The sequence below is a fragment of the Sinohyriopsis cumingii genome, chromosome 3 (assembly GCF_028554795.1).
Source record: "Sinohyriopsis cumingii isolate HCF-2022 chromosome 3, ASM2855479v2, whole genome shotgun sequence".
Lineage (NCBI taxonomy): Eukaryota > Metazoa > Mollusca > Bivalvia > Unionida > Unionidae > Sinohyriopsis > Sinohyriopsis cumingii.
Genome location: NC_142963.1, coordinates 140,017,073 through 140,036,768, shown reverse-complemented (window position 1 = coordinate 140,036,768; position 19,696 = coordinate 140,017,073). Strand labels below are relative to the sequence as shown.

At 33.3% G+C, this 19,696-nt stretch overlaps 1 pseudogene; it reads right to left on the bottom strand.

Annotated features, from left to right (window-relative positions):
* LOC149803957 (hepatocyte growth factor receptor-like) overlaps window positions 1–19,696 on the bottom strand; it is a 55,982-nt pseudogene that overhangs the window by 18,805 nt on the left and 17,481 nt on the right.

Sequence of the window (19,696 nt, the reverse complement as noted above, 5' to 3'; positions counted from 1 at the left end):
TATACTTGAAATGTATTGAGGTGGGTATAATGACCGTATGAAAGAATAGTATAGAGTACTTACTATGGAGCGTTTTAATGGCCACAAGGATGTCCACTTTGCCACCAGGCAGAGTTATGTATCCTTTCAAAACAGATCCAAAATGACCTGAAGCAATGAATATAAGAGAACGTTTATTGTTTTTTTTTTTTTGTTTTTTTTTGTATGTTCAAAACATAAGTGGCATGGGATACACTATATAAATAATATTCATTTAAAACACTTGTACACAATTTGTACTAATTTGAATATTCCTCATTGTGACTGACGATCCATAATAAAGAAAAAATGTTGGATTGAAAATAGTTCGAAGAGCTTAAAATGAACAGCAGATATTTAATTAGGCACCACTATATGATGTCACAAACACCATAATATGTCATAGTGCATAGCCAACACCATATGGTGTCATAACACATAACAAACAAAAAAAATATGTCAGTGCATACTCAATACAATCAAATGCCGTAAGAACACACGCAGCAACATCTGACATCATAGTGCATTACCAGAGCCATCTGATGCTGTATTGCATAACCACCATCATCTAGTGTCATAAGTTCACAGCCGATACCATGATGTCATAAATTAATGACTAACACAAATCGATGTCGAAAGCGCATGACCATCACTACATGATGCCATAAGCTCCTAAAGCAATATTATGATGCTGAATACTAGAGAAAAATGCCAGCTGAAAAAGTCAATAAAATTAGGCAACACTATATGATGTCACAATACATAACCAACACCACCTTATGTCATAGTGCATAACAACACCATGTGGTGTCATAGCACATAACAAACACCATATTATGTCAGTTCATACTCAATACAATATGATGCCGTAAGCATACAGGCAGCACCATCTGATCTCATAGTGAATCACCAGAACCATTTGATGCTATAGTGCATAACCAGCATCATCTAATGTCATAAGTTCACAACCGATACCATGATGTCGCAAATTAATGACCATCACCAATCGACGTCGAAAGCACATAGCCATCACTATATGATGTCATACTCTCAAAAAGTAATGTTATGACGCTGGAATACTAGAGAAAAATGCCAGCTGAAAAAGTCAATAACATGTTTAAAACTGATAAGAAGTAGAATGGGCTTATTTTTCTGTAAGACGGCAAAGACGAAAAGATACAATATTTGGACTATATCAATTTGCCATATCTTATAGTGTTAATTAAGTGCTCAAGCACAAAAGATAACATACATTGCAGACTGTGTTTCTACCATATGAGGCGCTGTACAAAAGCTGTCTTAAAAATATTTTATTCAGGACAATACTGTTTTTCAGATCAAAACTTCGTGTCAAAATTTGCATTAACATATTTTAAATTCAAAAGCTATTTGAATCTATTCCATTGAACGTAATGGACTATTTTGTTATTTTTATTTATATTTTTAACTCCTGGTACATGATTTGATCTAATTTAATGATCTATAATCTTGGTCGTGAATTGTATCATTAGTTAGATTTTGCCTACCTGATCTGTTCAGAGCATACAATTAAATAATGTATAAATATGGCTGATGGGATTTAGATGGTCTTAGAAGAGTTAAGTAATTCTCCATTAGATCGGCTAAGGCACTTGAATAGCTGGATTTCGAAAAAAATTGAGTGGTATGATCTGTCAAGTGGGATATGTTGCGAAATATAGTTGTAATATAAGGTGTTCCTAAGAATAGAACTGCTCAATCAGATTCCTTCCTATTGTTGGGTCATTCTTATTTATTGTGTTTCTGTTGTTGGTCCGCAGACGTGTTTTATGTTGTACTTAAATATTTTTAGCGAGAAAAAACATTTGTTTGAAATGTGAAGGGGAAATAGAAAGTGTTAATTATTTTGATTATAATATTATTATTTAACTGTTGTGAATTATTCAAAGGAGTTCTGAGAGACAATTTAGTCTTGATAATATATTGATTCTTGGCTGACCAGTACATTTCCGGTTTTAATATTTGTACATACTTTTTGCATTCTTTTGTATTTTTTATAGAATTTGAATTTACACTATTATATGTACGTTCTTGTAAAATTTAAGTTATAACTGTGATAATGATAATTAAATTATTTATTCAGTTTGGAAAAACGTTTGCTACCTAATATATGACCATATTGTCAGAACAATTTGTATAATCTAGTGATATAGAAATGGAATATTTGTATCACCAAGTGATATTTTAATATAATACTGTATCACCTAGTGATATGGTAATGATATATTTGTATTACCTAGTCATATGATGCTGGAATACTTGTATTACCTAGGGCTGTGGTAATGTGATATTTGTATTCCTAATGATATTATAATGGGATATTTGTTTTACCTAGTGATGTGGTACTGGGATGTTTGCATTTCCTAGTGATGTGGTAATGGGATATTTGTATTACCTTGTGATGTGGTAATGGGATATTTGTATTAACTAATGATATAGTAATGAAATATTTGCATTACCAAGTGATATTCTGTGCTGTTGATGGTATAATAGTAGCAATGAAAATTGTAACGTTATTTGGCACAGCAATACAGAAAATGTCATCAGATGCATTATTCTAGAAATAAATGCTGTAATAAATCATAAAGGGGTAAGAAAAGAAATAAAATTAAAGCAACTGATAAGCAGGCTAGTAGAAGTCATTCGCAAAATAAACAATCATATACGGATATTCTTGGAACGAAGCTGTGTATAATTTTGATGGCATAGCTCACAAAGCAAACAAACAAACATCTATAATTATAGCATACAGGACCTCGAGTAACGTATAAACTGAAATAATTAACCTGATTAATTTTTGTTTCTTTATTAAACATAATTCTCTAAACAAATAGGGATTAGAGATGAGACATCTTCCTCTCGGTGCTCTTTCATTAATAGCTTAATATTTTTTGTACTCTTCTTGGATTTTTTATGTATTATGTTTGTTACCAAACATATACGTTTTAGTACAATTGCAAAGAAGAAGACATTTGATGCTAGAAAATTAGCAAAATACCTGTGTCAGGTAATACAGAAATAACTTTCAGCTGATGTAACAAGCCAACTTATTCGTTAACTCACATAATTAGTTGATAAATTTGATCAAACCTCTTTTAATTTGTCAGTAAAGTTTCTTTTGTACCAGTACGTTTTCAACTATAAACTCCACCATCAATCGTTCTTCCAGATTAGGCCATGTTCCCTCTTCCTGTGAGAGCGTTGATTCGGGAAAGGATTGGGATGAGTGTGTTCATTTACTGCTGTTTGTTCCTAGGTTATCAGTTCGGCAATCATTAGGTTGTAGACATATATTGGTTCTTGAACATAGTGTCTATGGACCATCGAAGTTGATAAAAGAGATTGTTTTAGAATGAAGATTCATAGAGTAATCTTCTTGATTGTTTCAGACTTCAAATGTACGCTGTGAAAGGAATTTAGGGCATGACATACATACATAGGAAAAGAGTTTTCAGCATGATGACCAGGTTCTCGTTTTCTTGCCCATACCTCAAAATCGTATTTGGGCTAAATTGTATGGTCCTTACGAAATTGAAAAGAACGCAAGTGCATTATAGTATATCATTAACACTCGTGTGAGGCGCAAACATAAACAATATGTTAAAGGATTATTTTAATAGATAATGCATATTTAATTATTGTTATGTTGTAGTTGCACCCATTCCGCAATGGGGATGTCAATGACAAAATGTCGACATTTATGACCCCCAAGGGACGTTATCTGTTTAAAGTGATGAAAAGCGATCCTATTCGGAACGAAAATTTCTAGCAACATTACATAGTCTGATGAACATGTTAAAATCCCGACTACTTTATCGTGATGAATATATCCGTGATGTAATCATCTACGCCACCTGGGAAGATTACTTGGAATCTTTGGAATTTTTTAGTCTACTCAGTGATTTAAATCTGAATGTAATTTAGGTAAAAATAAATTTGGATGTGCTTGTCTCGCTTTTCTATGACTTGTGTGAGCCTAGTTAAAGTTAAACGTGTATAATCATTTAACAAAATAAAGACCCTACTAAACGGTGTAGCAGGAAATTATTTAGTATTATTTATAATGTATGTTCATGCAAATGACGTGGGCTTTGTGGAGCATTACTTCAAGAACATACAAATGATGTGAATCGTCCAGTGTGCCGTTTTCCTACAAACTGAGCAGGCTCCAAAAAGACAATTTGTTATCAGAGCTTATTTACAGTTAAGCTTAATACATCAGATAATCTAAAAGAAAATTTTAATTAAAAATATTCATTGAATTTACTAAAGTGCTTACGGATTTTTGGATTAATACATTGACTTTGAGTTTTTTGATCTCATTCAAAGAAAATCTAGATTGCATCATTGTGTTATGTCAGGACATTCAAGACTGTCGGAACTCTGTAAAACATGTACTATTGTTAGACGTGTGCAATGACACATATAAATGTTTGGAATTTAATTCAAAATATTGTAAGGGTCTTTTGAAGTTTTCAAATTGCTTGTTGACTTTTATTTGAATGTCTTGGCTTCACTTTCTTTCTTTTACACATTTTAAGAACTAGAGTTGTAATACTATAGATACATGCATGCATACATACAAGCATGCATGCATGCATACATACATACATACATACATATATACATACATACATGCATACATACATACATAAATACATGCACATACACATACATACATACATAGATGCATACATACATACATACATGCACATACACATACATACATACATACATACATACATACATACATACAAACAAACATACGTACAAACATACATACATACATACATACATACATACATACATACATAACTTCTGTCTTGTAGCCTGGTTTGAAAAGATGAATAATGTAGAAGCAGAAGAAAGTGGCAAAGAAATTAAGAGCAGGCATTTTGTTTAATATAATGAAATAAGATTTCCTCTTGGTCATTGCAACTTTAGATAGTATACATACATGTTATTTAAGCTTATGTGGAAATGACTTAATAAAACATAATTAATTTCATTTTACTGAGAGGGTAGATGTGGATGCAACTGGAAAAATATGACGAATTAATATCCCATCCTAATAGCTTTCTCTCCATCTAATCTTTAAATTCAATCCAAACTTGATCTGATGCATTTTATCTTGGTCCTTCTCAGGAACACTGGTATAACAAACTAGTAACTACACAAAAACCGTTGGGCCCTGTGTGGACATTATGGGTTAATTGTAAGATGTCAGCAACTGCAAGATTGTTGAGGAAGCACTATTATAAAACTGACAGATGATATTCTCTGTCTCTCTACATTTTGCAATATAATTTTCATAACAATAAACCTGAACAAAATTATATAACTTTGAAATGATATAACATCAAGATATATTATAAAGATATCAGCGAATACTCATTTTGGATTACGGTAAAAAAGTTAGTATCTCCAGGCCCCAATCTTAATGTGCAGTTTCATTTTGTTACGATAGCAACAGATATATCACCTGCCTAGAAAAGTTCTTTTCCTGCCAGAATAATTGTATCTCGAGACAGGCTAAACTGTGCTTATATAAATATAATAATATTCAGCACAAACCTTTTCCAATAATATCTCCAAGACGCAACCGATTTCTGTTAATTATCAACTTGGCATCTTTCAGTATACTAAGTGTGCTTTTGTCAATAACTGGCCCACTTGCCCCACTGGTAACGGCATTATCTGTTAAAGTAAAGCACAATTGCAAATTCTTTAAAAGAAGGAGAAGTAGTAATTTCGGTATCGGGAATGATGAGATGTTATAAATAATACATTACAATATTTCTTTAAGAGTACATTTGTCAAAAAGTGTAAACATGGCATTATATGGGTCCACACTTTTTCATGGTTCGCTCACCTATTCTTACTGCTGACCTCATTATATGGGGGCCCCGAGTGGACGCGTCTTCTAAAGCGCTCTCCGTTACGGGTCACTGCCATCTCACTTCGGTCTGAGTGGGTTCGAGTCTAGGATTCGGCCAATGTGGGTATGTGAGAAAGCTTGTAAGGAGCTTCTCGTGGGTCAGTGGTTGGTCCCCGGGGTTTTGCTGGTTTCTTCATCCATCATTAATACTGGCCGCATGCATAGCATATCGTATGCTGAAAAATGGCGTTAAACCCTATAACAACAATCACTATCTTGCTTAACCCGACACAGCATGGGTATATCAATCTACATTGTCCATTCACCTGCAAATACTGGCAGCCTCTTATACTGCTAACCCCTAAGCAACATCGGCATATCAATTTGCAGTGTCTCACTGCTCCGGTGGCCTAGTGGTTAGAGCTTACGTCTCGGATGCGGAAGATCGTGCGTTCAATCCCCTGCCAAGTCATACCAAAGACTTACAAGAATGGTACTGACAGATGCCTCGCTTGGCACTCAGCATTAAAAGGTTAGTGTTAGGACTGGTCGACCTGGTGTCTGACTGGGTGGGACATCATCCTACATGTCTGCGGCACGATGCCCCAGTGCTTGACATCACTATAAACTGTCACACTGTAGTCATCGTAGCGATATGACGGAATGTTTTTTAAAGCTTCGTTAAAAATTCAAATCACACGCGTACACATTTACAGTGTCTTATCTCGTATCCATAATGATAACCATACCCACAGTACATTGCTATCCCCCCAAACAACATGGATATGCCAATGTACTGTCTCCTCACCTAGATTAACAAGTAACCTCATTATTATTTATTTCTCTTAAGTGGTGCCTCTGACAACATGGTTATGTCCATCTACAGTATCCTCTTACCTATAAATATTGGTTAAAACAAGGGTATGATTCAAGCCTGTTCAGCCCACTTTAGTGTGATACTTGTGGTCACATATCCACCCACTCTAAAGACTTGATGACTAGCGATCTGGTTGGTCAGTTTTAGAGTGGATGTATACACGAACTGCTTAAATTGGCACACCTTGAACTCTTTATACTAGTAAGTCATTGAGTTGTATTTTCTTTCTTGTTACTCCCCACTTTTCTGACTGACCTTGCGGACAACTAACTGATTGCAATTTTGTGGTCTGAAATACATTTTGTCATTTTGGCATAGGACACTTAGACCCTGAGCTTTTTGTTCACACCTTTTTACCAATGCTGGGCTCCTATTGGTACCACACTGCTACCTGCTACCCAACGTTCAAACAATATTATATATATATATATATATATATATATATATATATATATATATATATATATATATATATATATATATATATATATATATATATATATATATATATATATATATATATATATATATATATATATATATATATATATATATATATATATATATATATATATATATATATATATATATATATATATATATATATATGTATATATTTATATATATGTATATATATATGTATATATATATATATATGTATATATATATATATATATATATATATATATATATATATATATATATATATATATATATATATATATATATATATATATATATATATATATATATATATATATATATATATATATATATATATTCATGTATATCATTACCACCTAATATAACTGATGCCATTTATTGGATAGGGCCAGAGGAGAATTAAAAAAAAATGGTGATGTCACCCTTGCTACTGCTGTTGTCCGGAATGTCATCAGATGTGTGGTCATGATTTTAACAGAGTGAAGTAGGAGTTCCTACAAGATCTCTTCTCGTTAAATGTAGCAATTCCAATTTCAATGAAGCCACTCAGGTTGCAATTTCTTAATAGAATACTACCTACTGCTGCCACATATGTTGTTTAGTATGAGTTTAATGATCATTAACTAAATTATTGCAAAAAATGAAGAAAGTTACAAAATGCTAATACACACTGTCCGAACTAATCTTATTTTCCCAAACGTTGTATTGGAAGATTCAAAAGTCTTCTTAACTTGTGAAACAAATAGAACATATTGACCAATCAAATGATTAGTCATCTTGTGACGTGCCGTAGGGGCACAAAAGGTAAGACGAAATTACTTAGAACATACAGCAGAACACACAAGTTTATAAAGAGTACATGTCCCAGAGCACAAAATAGTGACTGACATACAGTATACAGAATACATAAAAAGGGTTAGCAAACACTGCCATTTTAGAAAATACATCATCCAATTACTTTTTCATTTTTCTATTTTGAAATTCTGATATCAGTTTTCACTGTTCTTAAATCTTCATATGAACAGTTGTATGAAAAATCTTCTAAAATGTCTTTGAAGACATTTACAGCTCATGAGATAAATGAGAGCATACGTATCATGAACGGCACATAATATGCACACCACGATTATTAGACTTTTATGTATATAGCTGCAATTGTGGCACATAAACAATGTCTTCTTTAAATAAGAGTGAATATGACATTTGTTATTTTGACCCTGAAATTGATAGTTTTAGAGTATCTTGATTGCAAGTCATTCACATTCTGTGATGTATAACTAATGATGTTGTGTGGAAATCAATTTTTCTTTCAACCAGTGGCCTTAACCTTGAATAGTTTGACCCATGATCATGCCAGTGATAGACGCTGGTTGAGGCTTATGTAGAACTAACGTCATTGCATATAAGCAACTTTTGTATTATTTCAGTTACATGACTCTGACCCTTTGACCTTTCTACTCTCAATTCAATACAGTTATTTATACCAAGCGGAAACATCACAAAGTTTAGAAATAAAAGATGGTGGAGAACCTATGTTAGGAGTCACATACAATTTTTTTATTACAGTCAGGTACCTTGACCTTCAGCAACAAAACATATATCCGGTTCTTTTTAACTGTAATAGCTGGCTATCTATAGAGAGCATGGGAGCTGTGTAGCGCTCTAGATATTGTGATGAAACATTTTCTTTTTTCAGCTACAGTGTCCTTGACCTTTGAGATTGTCTTGATGGAGAGCATTTTTTGCCACTATCTAAAAGCTGTGATATTGTATTGACATCACTGGATTGATGTCATCACGTGTCTATAAATTTGAATGAAATGAGATAAGAAATAAAATTGGTGAAACCTTTTACACAACTATTATTTTGTATTTATTGCGGTCGCAGTTATAATTTTTAATACTAAATTGAATGCTGTCTTTAAATTGTATTCAACTTATATTTTACTTAAGCACACTTTTAACTAGACAAGATATGAATTCAATAGTATTTCCTTTCCATGATTACAGGCCAATACGGAAATCCAGACTTTGCTAAATGCATTTGAACGAAATTGAAAAGAAACAATGAAAGGAAGTAAATAATATGAACAATCAAGATGAGAGCTGAAATGCAAAAATGAATGTAATACAGATGAAATGCATAACTGAAAAAAATACACATTTCAATGTCTCTATCAGCCTTATCATTAATAACACAGTTTATGTTCATAGGTAAGTATGGTCATGGAGTGCTAGTAAAAAAACAATGTATCATAGTCCACATTTTAAGTCTAAACGGCTCCTACCGTCAGTGTTGTTTTTCAGAGAGTACTATATCGACGACTTCATTATAAAGGTGTCGTACAAATACATGTTTTACCCCATGAATCCCGCTTACAGTGTTATAATGAAGGAGTTCTGTATAATGTACCATAAGTTGATATACTCTGTGTCATCCATAGAAAATGATGTGATAAGGAAATAATACAAACATACAAGTTTGATAATGCTTATTGATAAAACAGATATTTCACTGATTTACTAAAGTTTGTTAAAACAGAATTTCAATGGATACACTAAAGCCCTGTTAAACCAGATGTTGTTTCCAGACCTTTTCAGATGGATCTGTGGAATCTGAATAACTTAATCCCTTAAAAGATGTAATTTGCTCATCTTATTTCAGATACTGAGGCTTTCTGGAGATTCAAGCATGGATTGACAATTATACATAGACTTCACTATTTATCAATGTATGAATAGCCTGGATTATTGCTCATAAATACATGACAGCATCTGACACGGCTTGGCCTGGACAAGCTTTGAGACAAAACCGTCTTTTGACTAGTCCAACATATGAAACCACTGATCCCCTGTTGTTCAAATGAATAGATAAGTGCCTTCATTAAATTGTTTGGCAACCGTGAATTGAATAAATATATGTTTTACTACATTGTTTGGCAATCATGAATATAATATATACCTTCTTTTATTCCATGCTGATCTTGGATAAGATTAGTACATTTTTTACATTATTTTGCAACCATGAATATCACATGTACCTTTTTCATTTCCTTGTTCACCTATAATAACATAAATACCTTCGCTAATTTCTTGTCGACCTACAATAAGATACAAATAATGTTGTTAATTTTTTTTTGACCTAGAATATCATAAATACATTCGTTAAGTTCCTTTTGTGACCGAGAAAATCGTAAATACCTTCTTTACATTCCTTGGCGACCTTTGATTCCAGAATATCCATATGTATATGCCACGTCTTCTTCAATTTCTTTCCACACTTCTTGAAGACTAGGAATACCACAACGGAAATAATTAATAGTACCACAACACCCACTGTCACACCAGTTATTGTTGGGATAGGGACATCTTGTTGATAACGCAAATATCCAACCAGCTGCGAGAATGTTCGACCAACATAGACCTGTATACAAATATCAGGTATCATCTCAAATGAAAGTGTATGATACATAGAATATTCGTTTTGCAAAATTACACATATGCTGCATCATTTAAACATTTGTTCAGTTTACCGTGGCTAGAGTGTCTTGAAACTACAGGTATGCAGAACAACATATATGATATCCGATTAGATTTACACAGTGGTGCTATTGCGATATGTATTTACTGTATAAAGAACAAATGAGTGCCTCTAAGGTTAAGTATTCTTTCAAACTTTGGTGGTCTAATAATAAGGTAACCTTTAAGATGAGGAAAACACGTGATCTAAGGAACATGACACTGATACTGGACCTCAACACCAACATGTTATGTTGTAACCAAAAGTTGAACCTGAAGCTATACAAGTGGTTAACCAGAATAATGTCCCCTAAATGAGATTGGAATCTATATAGACTACCATTTCGATTAAATGCTTACGATCACTTCTGGATAGGCATTCCCCTGTAAGGATATGGGCTGATGTTTTGGTGGTTTACAAATGACTTTGTATGTTGCCACAGATATGTCGGTACATAACTCATTTCCAATCTTGACTGTCACATCTCGTTCTGACACACCACTCAGGGATTGGGCCTGAAATGTAGGATTCATGATAAGAAACAAGCTGATATTCACGCACCAAGAGATCCATGTCAGCATTGTCTTTCGCTTAAATAATTTTAATTGACCGTGCAAATATTTAAGTTTTAAAAGCATGCATATTAGTTTGCAAGTGTCAGTGATACAAATCTGAAATCACAAGCAAACAGTCTGTAATTTGGGAGCAAAATATATCATTTTGGACCAACATGTATAATTTTCAGGATGAAAATATATAATAAAATTTGTAGGAAATCAATTCAATATTAGGAGTTTAGATACATCTTGTTACCACTAGAAACCTTGTTAATTTTGGTTTGGTGGTAACGATATTTAATAATTTGTCTTCACACCTTGATGTGGTTACGCATGTCTCGTCTTCCACTTTGGCTGATGTTAATGTAAGAACGTCATCACGTGTGCAAATCATAATTACGATGAATTAATACAAAGCCATTCTTTTGATGTATCTGGCGTTTCAATTTTAAAGGACTTTTGTGACAACAATTGACCACGTTTCATGCCAGTGTCCAACTTTTGTTTACATTCACACTAGGAAGAGGAAGCTACACGAAATCAGATTAACATAAACCACAAGAAGTAGATACAACATTATGTACTTAGGAACGTTGAGACTCTGGTTATGTTTTCACTCAAGAGACATAATCCAATCAGACCACTTCTCATCCTTTTCTTAGGTAAATTGGAAATCTATCCATATAATGGGTCAAGAACTATGGCAATTCATAATTGTTACTAGGAGTCTTTATCTCTTTTCAGTTCACCCTGTTTATTTAGGTAGTAGATTGTCATTAGTATTTGCGTGGTTTCATGTGTCACAATAGTCAGGCCATCACTTAAGGATACACGGATCATGTGACATTAAGTACGTAAGGGATGTTTGAAAAATATGTTAAGATTTTCTTTCTTTTAATGTAAAAAAATACTGTACAACGTTGATGTGTGTAGTATATATTTTCGTTATAATTTCTGCTTAAAACACGAATTATCACATTTTGTTCTCTATGTCGTTCAGCATCACAAATTGCCAAATTATTGTTTAATGCTTGAACATTGTATGCAATGTTTTTCAATACCTTGGTTCGTGGACATGTGTATTTATTGGACATAAACTTAAGCGATCTTGTATATCATTTTCTGGTAAAGATTTAACTGTGTTTACTGATAATTAGACATGGATCAAGTATAATTTAATTTGTTGTGAATAATCACTTAATAATCTTAACAAATACATTATTTTACCTAAAGCTGCTCTATTTGATGTATTTCTGTTTATGGCGGTTGCAGCCTCAGAAAGTGTATGTTTGTGCTATAGACGTTGTCCACATAGTTATGTTATGCTGTAAATACATAACAAATATTTCGTTCACTAATATAATTTATGTTCAATACAAAGTCACGAAAGTGGCCAGCATCAAACACAACGTTCGTCTTGGTTTTAATTATGTACCCATATACTTTGTCTTTGTAAAATTTGCACGACTGACTTAGGGTATTATGCCATTTCACTCTCTATCTTCCTCTTGACTCTATCGATGTCGGAAAGAGTAGGCGGGTGCATGTACATTTCAATTTACAATCTCATAAAACAAGTTAATAATACAAACCATCATTCTCATTCACTTTCGTTCTGACAATAATTTGCACCCCTCTTATACATTTGCATGAACACATCACACACACACACACACATACATACATACATACATACATACATACACACACATACACACACACACACACACACACATATATATATATATATACATATATATATATATATATATATATATATATATATATATATATATATATATATATATATATATATAATGTTATTATGTCATTCCAGAAAGCATGGTATTCTTCAAAGAAATGGTAATTTCTTAATAATCACTTGCTGTGTCATATATAAACTAGGCACCTGAAGCATGTGTTTAAGATTTATTGTGGTGATGCATATGAATGGCAAGATATTTAACTGGTAAGCATTGGTTTTCGGTAATGTGGTGTTGGTGCAGTATGCTTTAGATGATGTCCAAGTTATTGTCATTACTATATAAAAATAATGGTCCTCTCATCCAGGCATTTGTCAAGGATGATAGCATTATTGAAGCCAAACAAGAGGCGGAACATAAAAACACCACATTTCATTTGTTGGAACAGTAGCAAAGGATTTGCAGAAACAATTATTACTCGCACTACGTAATTCACTACTTGTTTTTCTTTACTATCTAAGGAAATATATGACAGGGAAGGAAGGAACCAGGAGAATTGAGAGTATTTGTTCTGATGTAGAGGTACAGGTTAACAAATGCTTAACTGGTCCAATACATATTCCCTTTTAATTATTAACAGATGAAAGTTCTTTAAAGATACGGTGGATACAGTGAGGCCGACTGATTAACGGAACAAAAAAGTCCCATCATGCATCATGTGACGGTTGAGGGCATTATTGAAGTAAAGCTGGAGGCGGAATATTGTTGAAGTTAAAGGTTTCCCCACAAAATGGTTCTCCCCGACCTTCATTATATAAACAATAAAAACTGGTCGCTTTAAAATATGAAGCACATGGATCAAGTGTCCAGCGTAACTATGGTACATCAAGAGATTGGCAAAATGTTTACCTTCTATTTGCAGAGTGCCTGTTTCCTCCAAGGACAGAATAACAATGGTATGTATGAAAGCTGAGCATCCATCTTTACAACAATGATGCCTCTCATCCTTCACAAACTTTTGGATGAGGGGACACTTTATCTTGTAAGACCACTAACTAAAACAATTTGACATCCTTTGTGTCACTTGTCATAACAGAATTGCGCCACTGTCTATTTTAATATGGCCACAATTGTGTGGAGACTGCCACGTGACAGTGTCGATCGATAATGGGTTTCAACTGTATGTATCAAAAAGGAATGCAAAAGTATGATGGAAAAAATTTAGTAGATGAATTGTTACCATAAATTTGATTAAATGATTCGTTTTAGGTTTCAGTACTAAATTGTTTTGAACGATTATTTATAAATGTTTTCTTTTTTAATGGCTTGATTCAGTCAAGAACAATATGATTGGCTGTCACTTTATACAAATGTACACAAGATCCCACGTTAATGTTACACTTTACACTTGTTCATTTGTAGAAACTCACTAATGAGATTACATAAAATATATGATCGAACTGTCATTTATGAAAGTCAAAGCTCACCCTCTATAAACGTATGGCCTATGTTTCTGAATTATCAGTGTTCCGTTAGTTACCATGTCACTTGGATATCATGGTGTTGTGAACTGATGTTCCTTGGTAATTTCACAAAGGAGGTGTAATGCTTATGATGAGGATGAATTCTTGTGCTTTGAACCAAGATACCAGACAATGGCATTCGTAGGATACTATGAATCACAATAGTGTGAACCATGACACATAATGATAATATTCACATGATACTATGAATCACAATAGTGTGAACCATGACACATAATGATAATATTCACATGATACTATGAATCACAATCGTGTGAACCATGACACATAATGATAATATTCACATGATGATATGAATCACAATCATGTGAACCATGACACATAATGATAATATTCACATGATACTATGAATCACAATCGTGTGAACCATGACACACAATTATAATATTCACATGATACTATGAATCACAATCGTGTGAACCATGACACATGATGATAATATTCACATGAATGTATGAATCACAATCATGTGAACCATGACACATAATGATAATATTCACAGGATACTATGAATCACAATAGTGTGAACCATGACAGAAAATGATAATATTCACATGATAATATGAATCACAATCGGGTGAACAAGACAGTAGGCAATGACTTTCATAGAATGCTATGAATCACAATAATGTGAACCAAGACACCAGATAATGACATTCATACAATAAGATATTTTTGACTATACTTTCTCTTATTTCATACAAGGTGATGAAATCTAAGTACTTATGTATTGTATACTTTCTCGAACGAAACTTTTATAGCTGAGGCTAATTAGATATCATTAAGATGACGATTCAAACACATAAAGTCATATCTTTAATGCAGGTCTGGCTGCATTTTGCAGGTGGATTGCCAGGTACAAATAAGACGATCACATAAGCATTGTTTGTTCTTTATTTATTACCGCGCATGCAGATATAGTAAATTTTGCATGTTTTTCCACAGTGCTAACATATTATTGTATGTGCCAAGTTTGTTGCTGTATCAATATTAGTCTCCGTCTTATGATTTCGAATGATAAATCAAGGAAATTAATATTTTATGGACTGTAAAGAAGATCATTATTTTAGCCATCTGAAAACAAAGCAAATGTCAATAACCATTCTTAGAAGTGAGATCCATAGTAAGCGTTTCATAACTAACATATTTGCATATCTTGCATATTAACAACCAACACCAATTATTACCAATCGATATCAAATAAGCGAATATAGAAATATTACCAACTAGCATAAACTAGCCAAACATACTACTTATTACAAATCAGCATGAAATAAACAAACATAAATGTTACCAATCACCATTTAAACACAAACACATGAACATTACCAATCACACCAAATAATGAAACACAGATATTAGAAGCCAACATCAAATAAACTTTAAAAGGATTACATACACATGGGTGGACATACAAAAGTGACGCTATAAATCCCTAAAACATTTGTGGTGAAGCGAAAAATGATCAAAGTATACTTACATTGACTTTTAAGTCATTATTTGGTTCATACTGGTAGATCTTGTCCACATCGCTCATAAGTGATTGAAAAATTGGGTTAGGTACGATACTGAACATTCCAAATTTATCTTTGTCTTTCTCTGTTAGATTTAAAACTTCTTTGACATTGTCCAAAATAAATCCATAGCTGTACAATTCCTCCATGGTTAGACTGGTGTTGTCACCTCTTTTAACGGCCTCCATTTGCGGGGAAAAGCAACGCATCAAAGTTGCATTCTCAGTCTTACAGTCCTGTGACACCAAGAAAACAGTTTCATGGCACACTTTAATTTTACTTGTGCAGCTATTAATAATACAATATATATGTCTGAAGTTTTTGCTTGGATTCGTTTCATATTTTTTGTGCTGAAGTAAAAAATAATCATGAGCATATAATCAGGCAAAATATAATATATATGACATATAACACAGTTCCAAGAGACTCCACAAATCATCAAGATCTAACCAGTCAGAAGTTTTAAAACACACATGATAAGTGGTCAGTATCTCATGTACCTCGTATTGATATGTTAGCTGCTTGTTGAATCTATTACATGATCAAAAATTGGAAGACAAGATCTGAAAATGTCCAACTGGCAAACAATTTCTTCACATTTTATTTAAATTTCCGCAATAACAACCCTTAAGAAATGATTTTGTGTTTCTTTATTTCTACATTCACATGTGCTCATGGGTAATGATTATGTTAGACAATTATGGGAACCTAAATGACACAAAGTATATTTCGTATATTATGGAAATTAAGAATCGTTCGAAGGTACAGTTACGCTACTTTCTGAAAGGACTTTCCAGGAATTACAGATGCGACCATTTCGTCTTTTTTAATGCTGATAACTGGAACCATATCTGATATTCTAGATATTATGATTTTTCAAATTAGCAAGTTAGCAATTTATCATTTTGGATATGATATTGGAACAATTTTCGTTTAGGACAAAATTAACATTCTGCGAAGCCTGTCGGTGAAAATCCTTTTTCGATATGACCATCAATTAAAGCTAGAGCTGCGAGGTATTTCTTGCATAAACGGTTTACTGTGATATCGTATTCCGTTAGTACGAACCACGGTACTTTTTCACTGCACCAGCATGTTTATGTTTTATGTTCCTAAAGAATGTATCGATATTCATGAAGAATCTTGTCACGACTTTAACGACGTTAAGTGTGCTTTCATTATTATTGCCTGATTAGTTCAAAATAGAAGCTTTTTATACAACACGGTTTTCCTGTTACATATGTGAACTATTACCAATATAATTTGTTTGACATGTATCATATATGCAAACATTGTGATATGAAAGGCAATCTCCGCCAAAAGTATGAAATTAAAACCAAATAAGAAAAAAAACTAACATAGAACAAATACGTTTTCAAAATAAATAAAACCTATTGACGTTCAGACAATAAAATCAATAATAACCAACTAAATACTAACTGGAAAACTAAACTTGCAAGCAGTTTTGGAATGGTTTTAGGACCCAAACCAGCATCCATTAACTGCTTTAACTGCCACACCACTGAAGAACTACACTTCATATTCAATATATGCCCAAAATATCAACCCGCTAGGAAAATATTTATCAAAAACCAAAAAGAGATTGGATCATCACAGATATACCCAGAGTTACTTCTGGACTCTAATAAAATAAACAATCAGCATGTAAAAATATAAATAAATTCAGCAGGACTTAGTAACAAAATATAATTAATATCCCCAAAATGCCAAAAGACCCAGTAACTAGCTAAAAATAATTAGAAGCCCCCAAATTAAAGCCCATAACATATCATTCAATTTTATAAAAGTATTAATAAATAATTCACTTACAAAGCACTCATCAAAAACTAAGGAAACCACAAAAGCGGATGTCCTATATGTCTTTAACGAACCGAGTAATCAGCTAGGACTCTGGTCCTAGATGTCCTTAACGAACCGTGTAATCGGCTAGGACTCCGGTCTCGTGGTAAATACAGTATAAATAACCGTCTCTAAAAAAACATTAATAAATAAATAACTTAAAGAGGCAATATCTAAAAACTTATAAATAACATAACGTAGGAAGCATACCCTAAATACCTCGACTAGTAATACCATAATAACCTTGAAAATCTCTCTTCATACATGATTTCTACTAACAACCTCTATAAACAGCATAGAACACACCCCTTTCTAGAACATTTTGAAGAAAAAAAAAACGCAAGAAACACCAGGCAAATGCAACAAGAAACCAGCGAGGTGAAGCAACGTGGACCGTTCCCGAACACTCCTTCCCACTATAGACAGCCAACCATTCAACTGTAGAGGACCTTTATGGACCCACATGTTGAGGCCAAACTATCAGGGTTCCCTGAACCCATTAAACCCTGGGGGAGGTGGCACCATTCCCTTCCCCAGGATCAACTAGTATAAAATTGTTACATGCACAATTGTGGGCACGCCACTATATTTAAACTCAACAAGAACAACCAAGCAAAAACAAACGATGTACAGAAGAAACAGGCAAACATAAAAAACACAAGAGAAACAATGATAGCGCCAAACGAAACAACCATATCTAAAATAAAAAATCAATACTCACGTAAAACAAAGAGGCACACACGAAACTGACAAATGTCAAAATCAACAAACATAACACAAATAAAACAAGCAAGCGCAAAATTAAATACATATTGAAATGAAGAAAACAAAAAATAAGCCTGGCTAAAGTAACGTAAAATGGAAAAACGCTTCAACAGAAAATGCAAAGAGGTACACATACATACAACACCCATGCGAAAACAGTATTGGGAAGTGTGCAAAAACACGATAATCAAATTATCAACCTTATGATACGAACGGAAGGCTTTCCGTCATTGTAAGGAGGTGGGGTTATATTTATTGGGCCAATAGTGCAAAATATAAAAACGGCTGTCATGGAGACAAAATGATATAACTGAAGTTGTAAGGTGTTAAATGAACCCGCGATTTATGTCGCGCCATCTACTTACAATGCTAATGAAGAAACAATTGTGTAGATTTGTAGGACCGTGTAACCGTTTTGCCAATGTCATGAGAGTTATGATCACTTGAGATTTCCTTTATACCACAAAGATAACATGTGGAATATATTCCATCCGACAGAAAACAATACAGATGAGAGACTTGTTATAAAATCTTCACCAGGATAAAGGGTTGTATGTTCACCAATATAGTAAGATTGTAATGTTTCCTATTAACAATTTCATTAGGGCTTGAATACAGAGGAAAAAACATTATCAAAGACAGACTATGTTACATTCGTTCTATCCCTCCCAGAAAAGTTTCCGGATTCAATGGCACCATGTTTGAACTACATAAAAGTCACTTTACACAATCGTTAGAAGCATATTTTTAGGTTTTTAATGAATTAAATCGAATTAAGTAAGCGTGGCAAATAAACACTTCAAAACCTACTTACCCTGAAAACCCTTTGAAATAAGATTATGTGTTAACTGTGTTTGTCTTAGTCCATTAAAGTGGCGATCCTTATGCTGTGAATTATCTGTGGTCAAAATAGTCGGCGGCGGCCTCCATTCACCTGTATTGCTGTTTTAACGACTGACAACAACTGACTGCTTTAT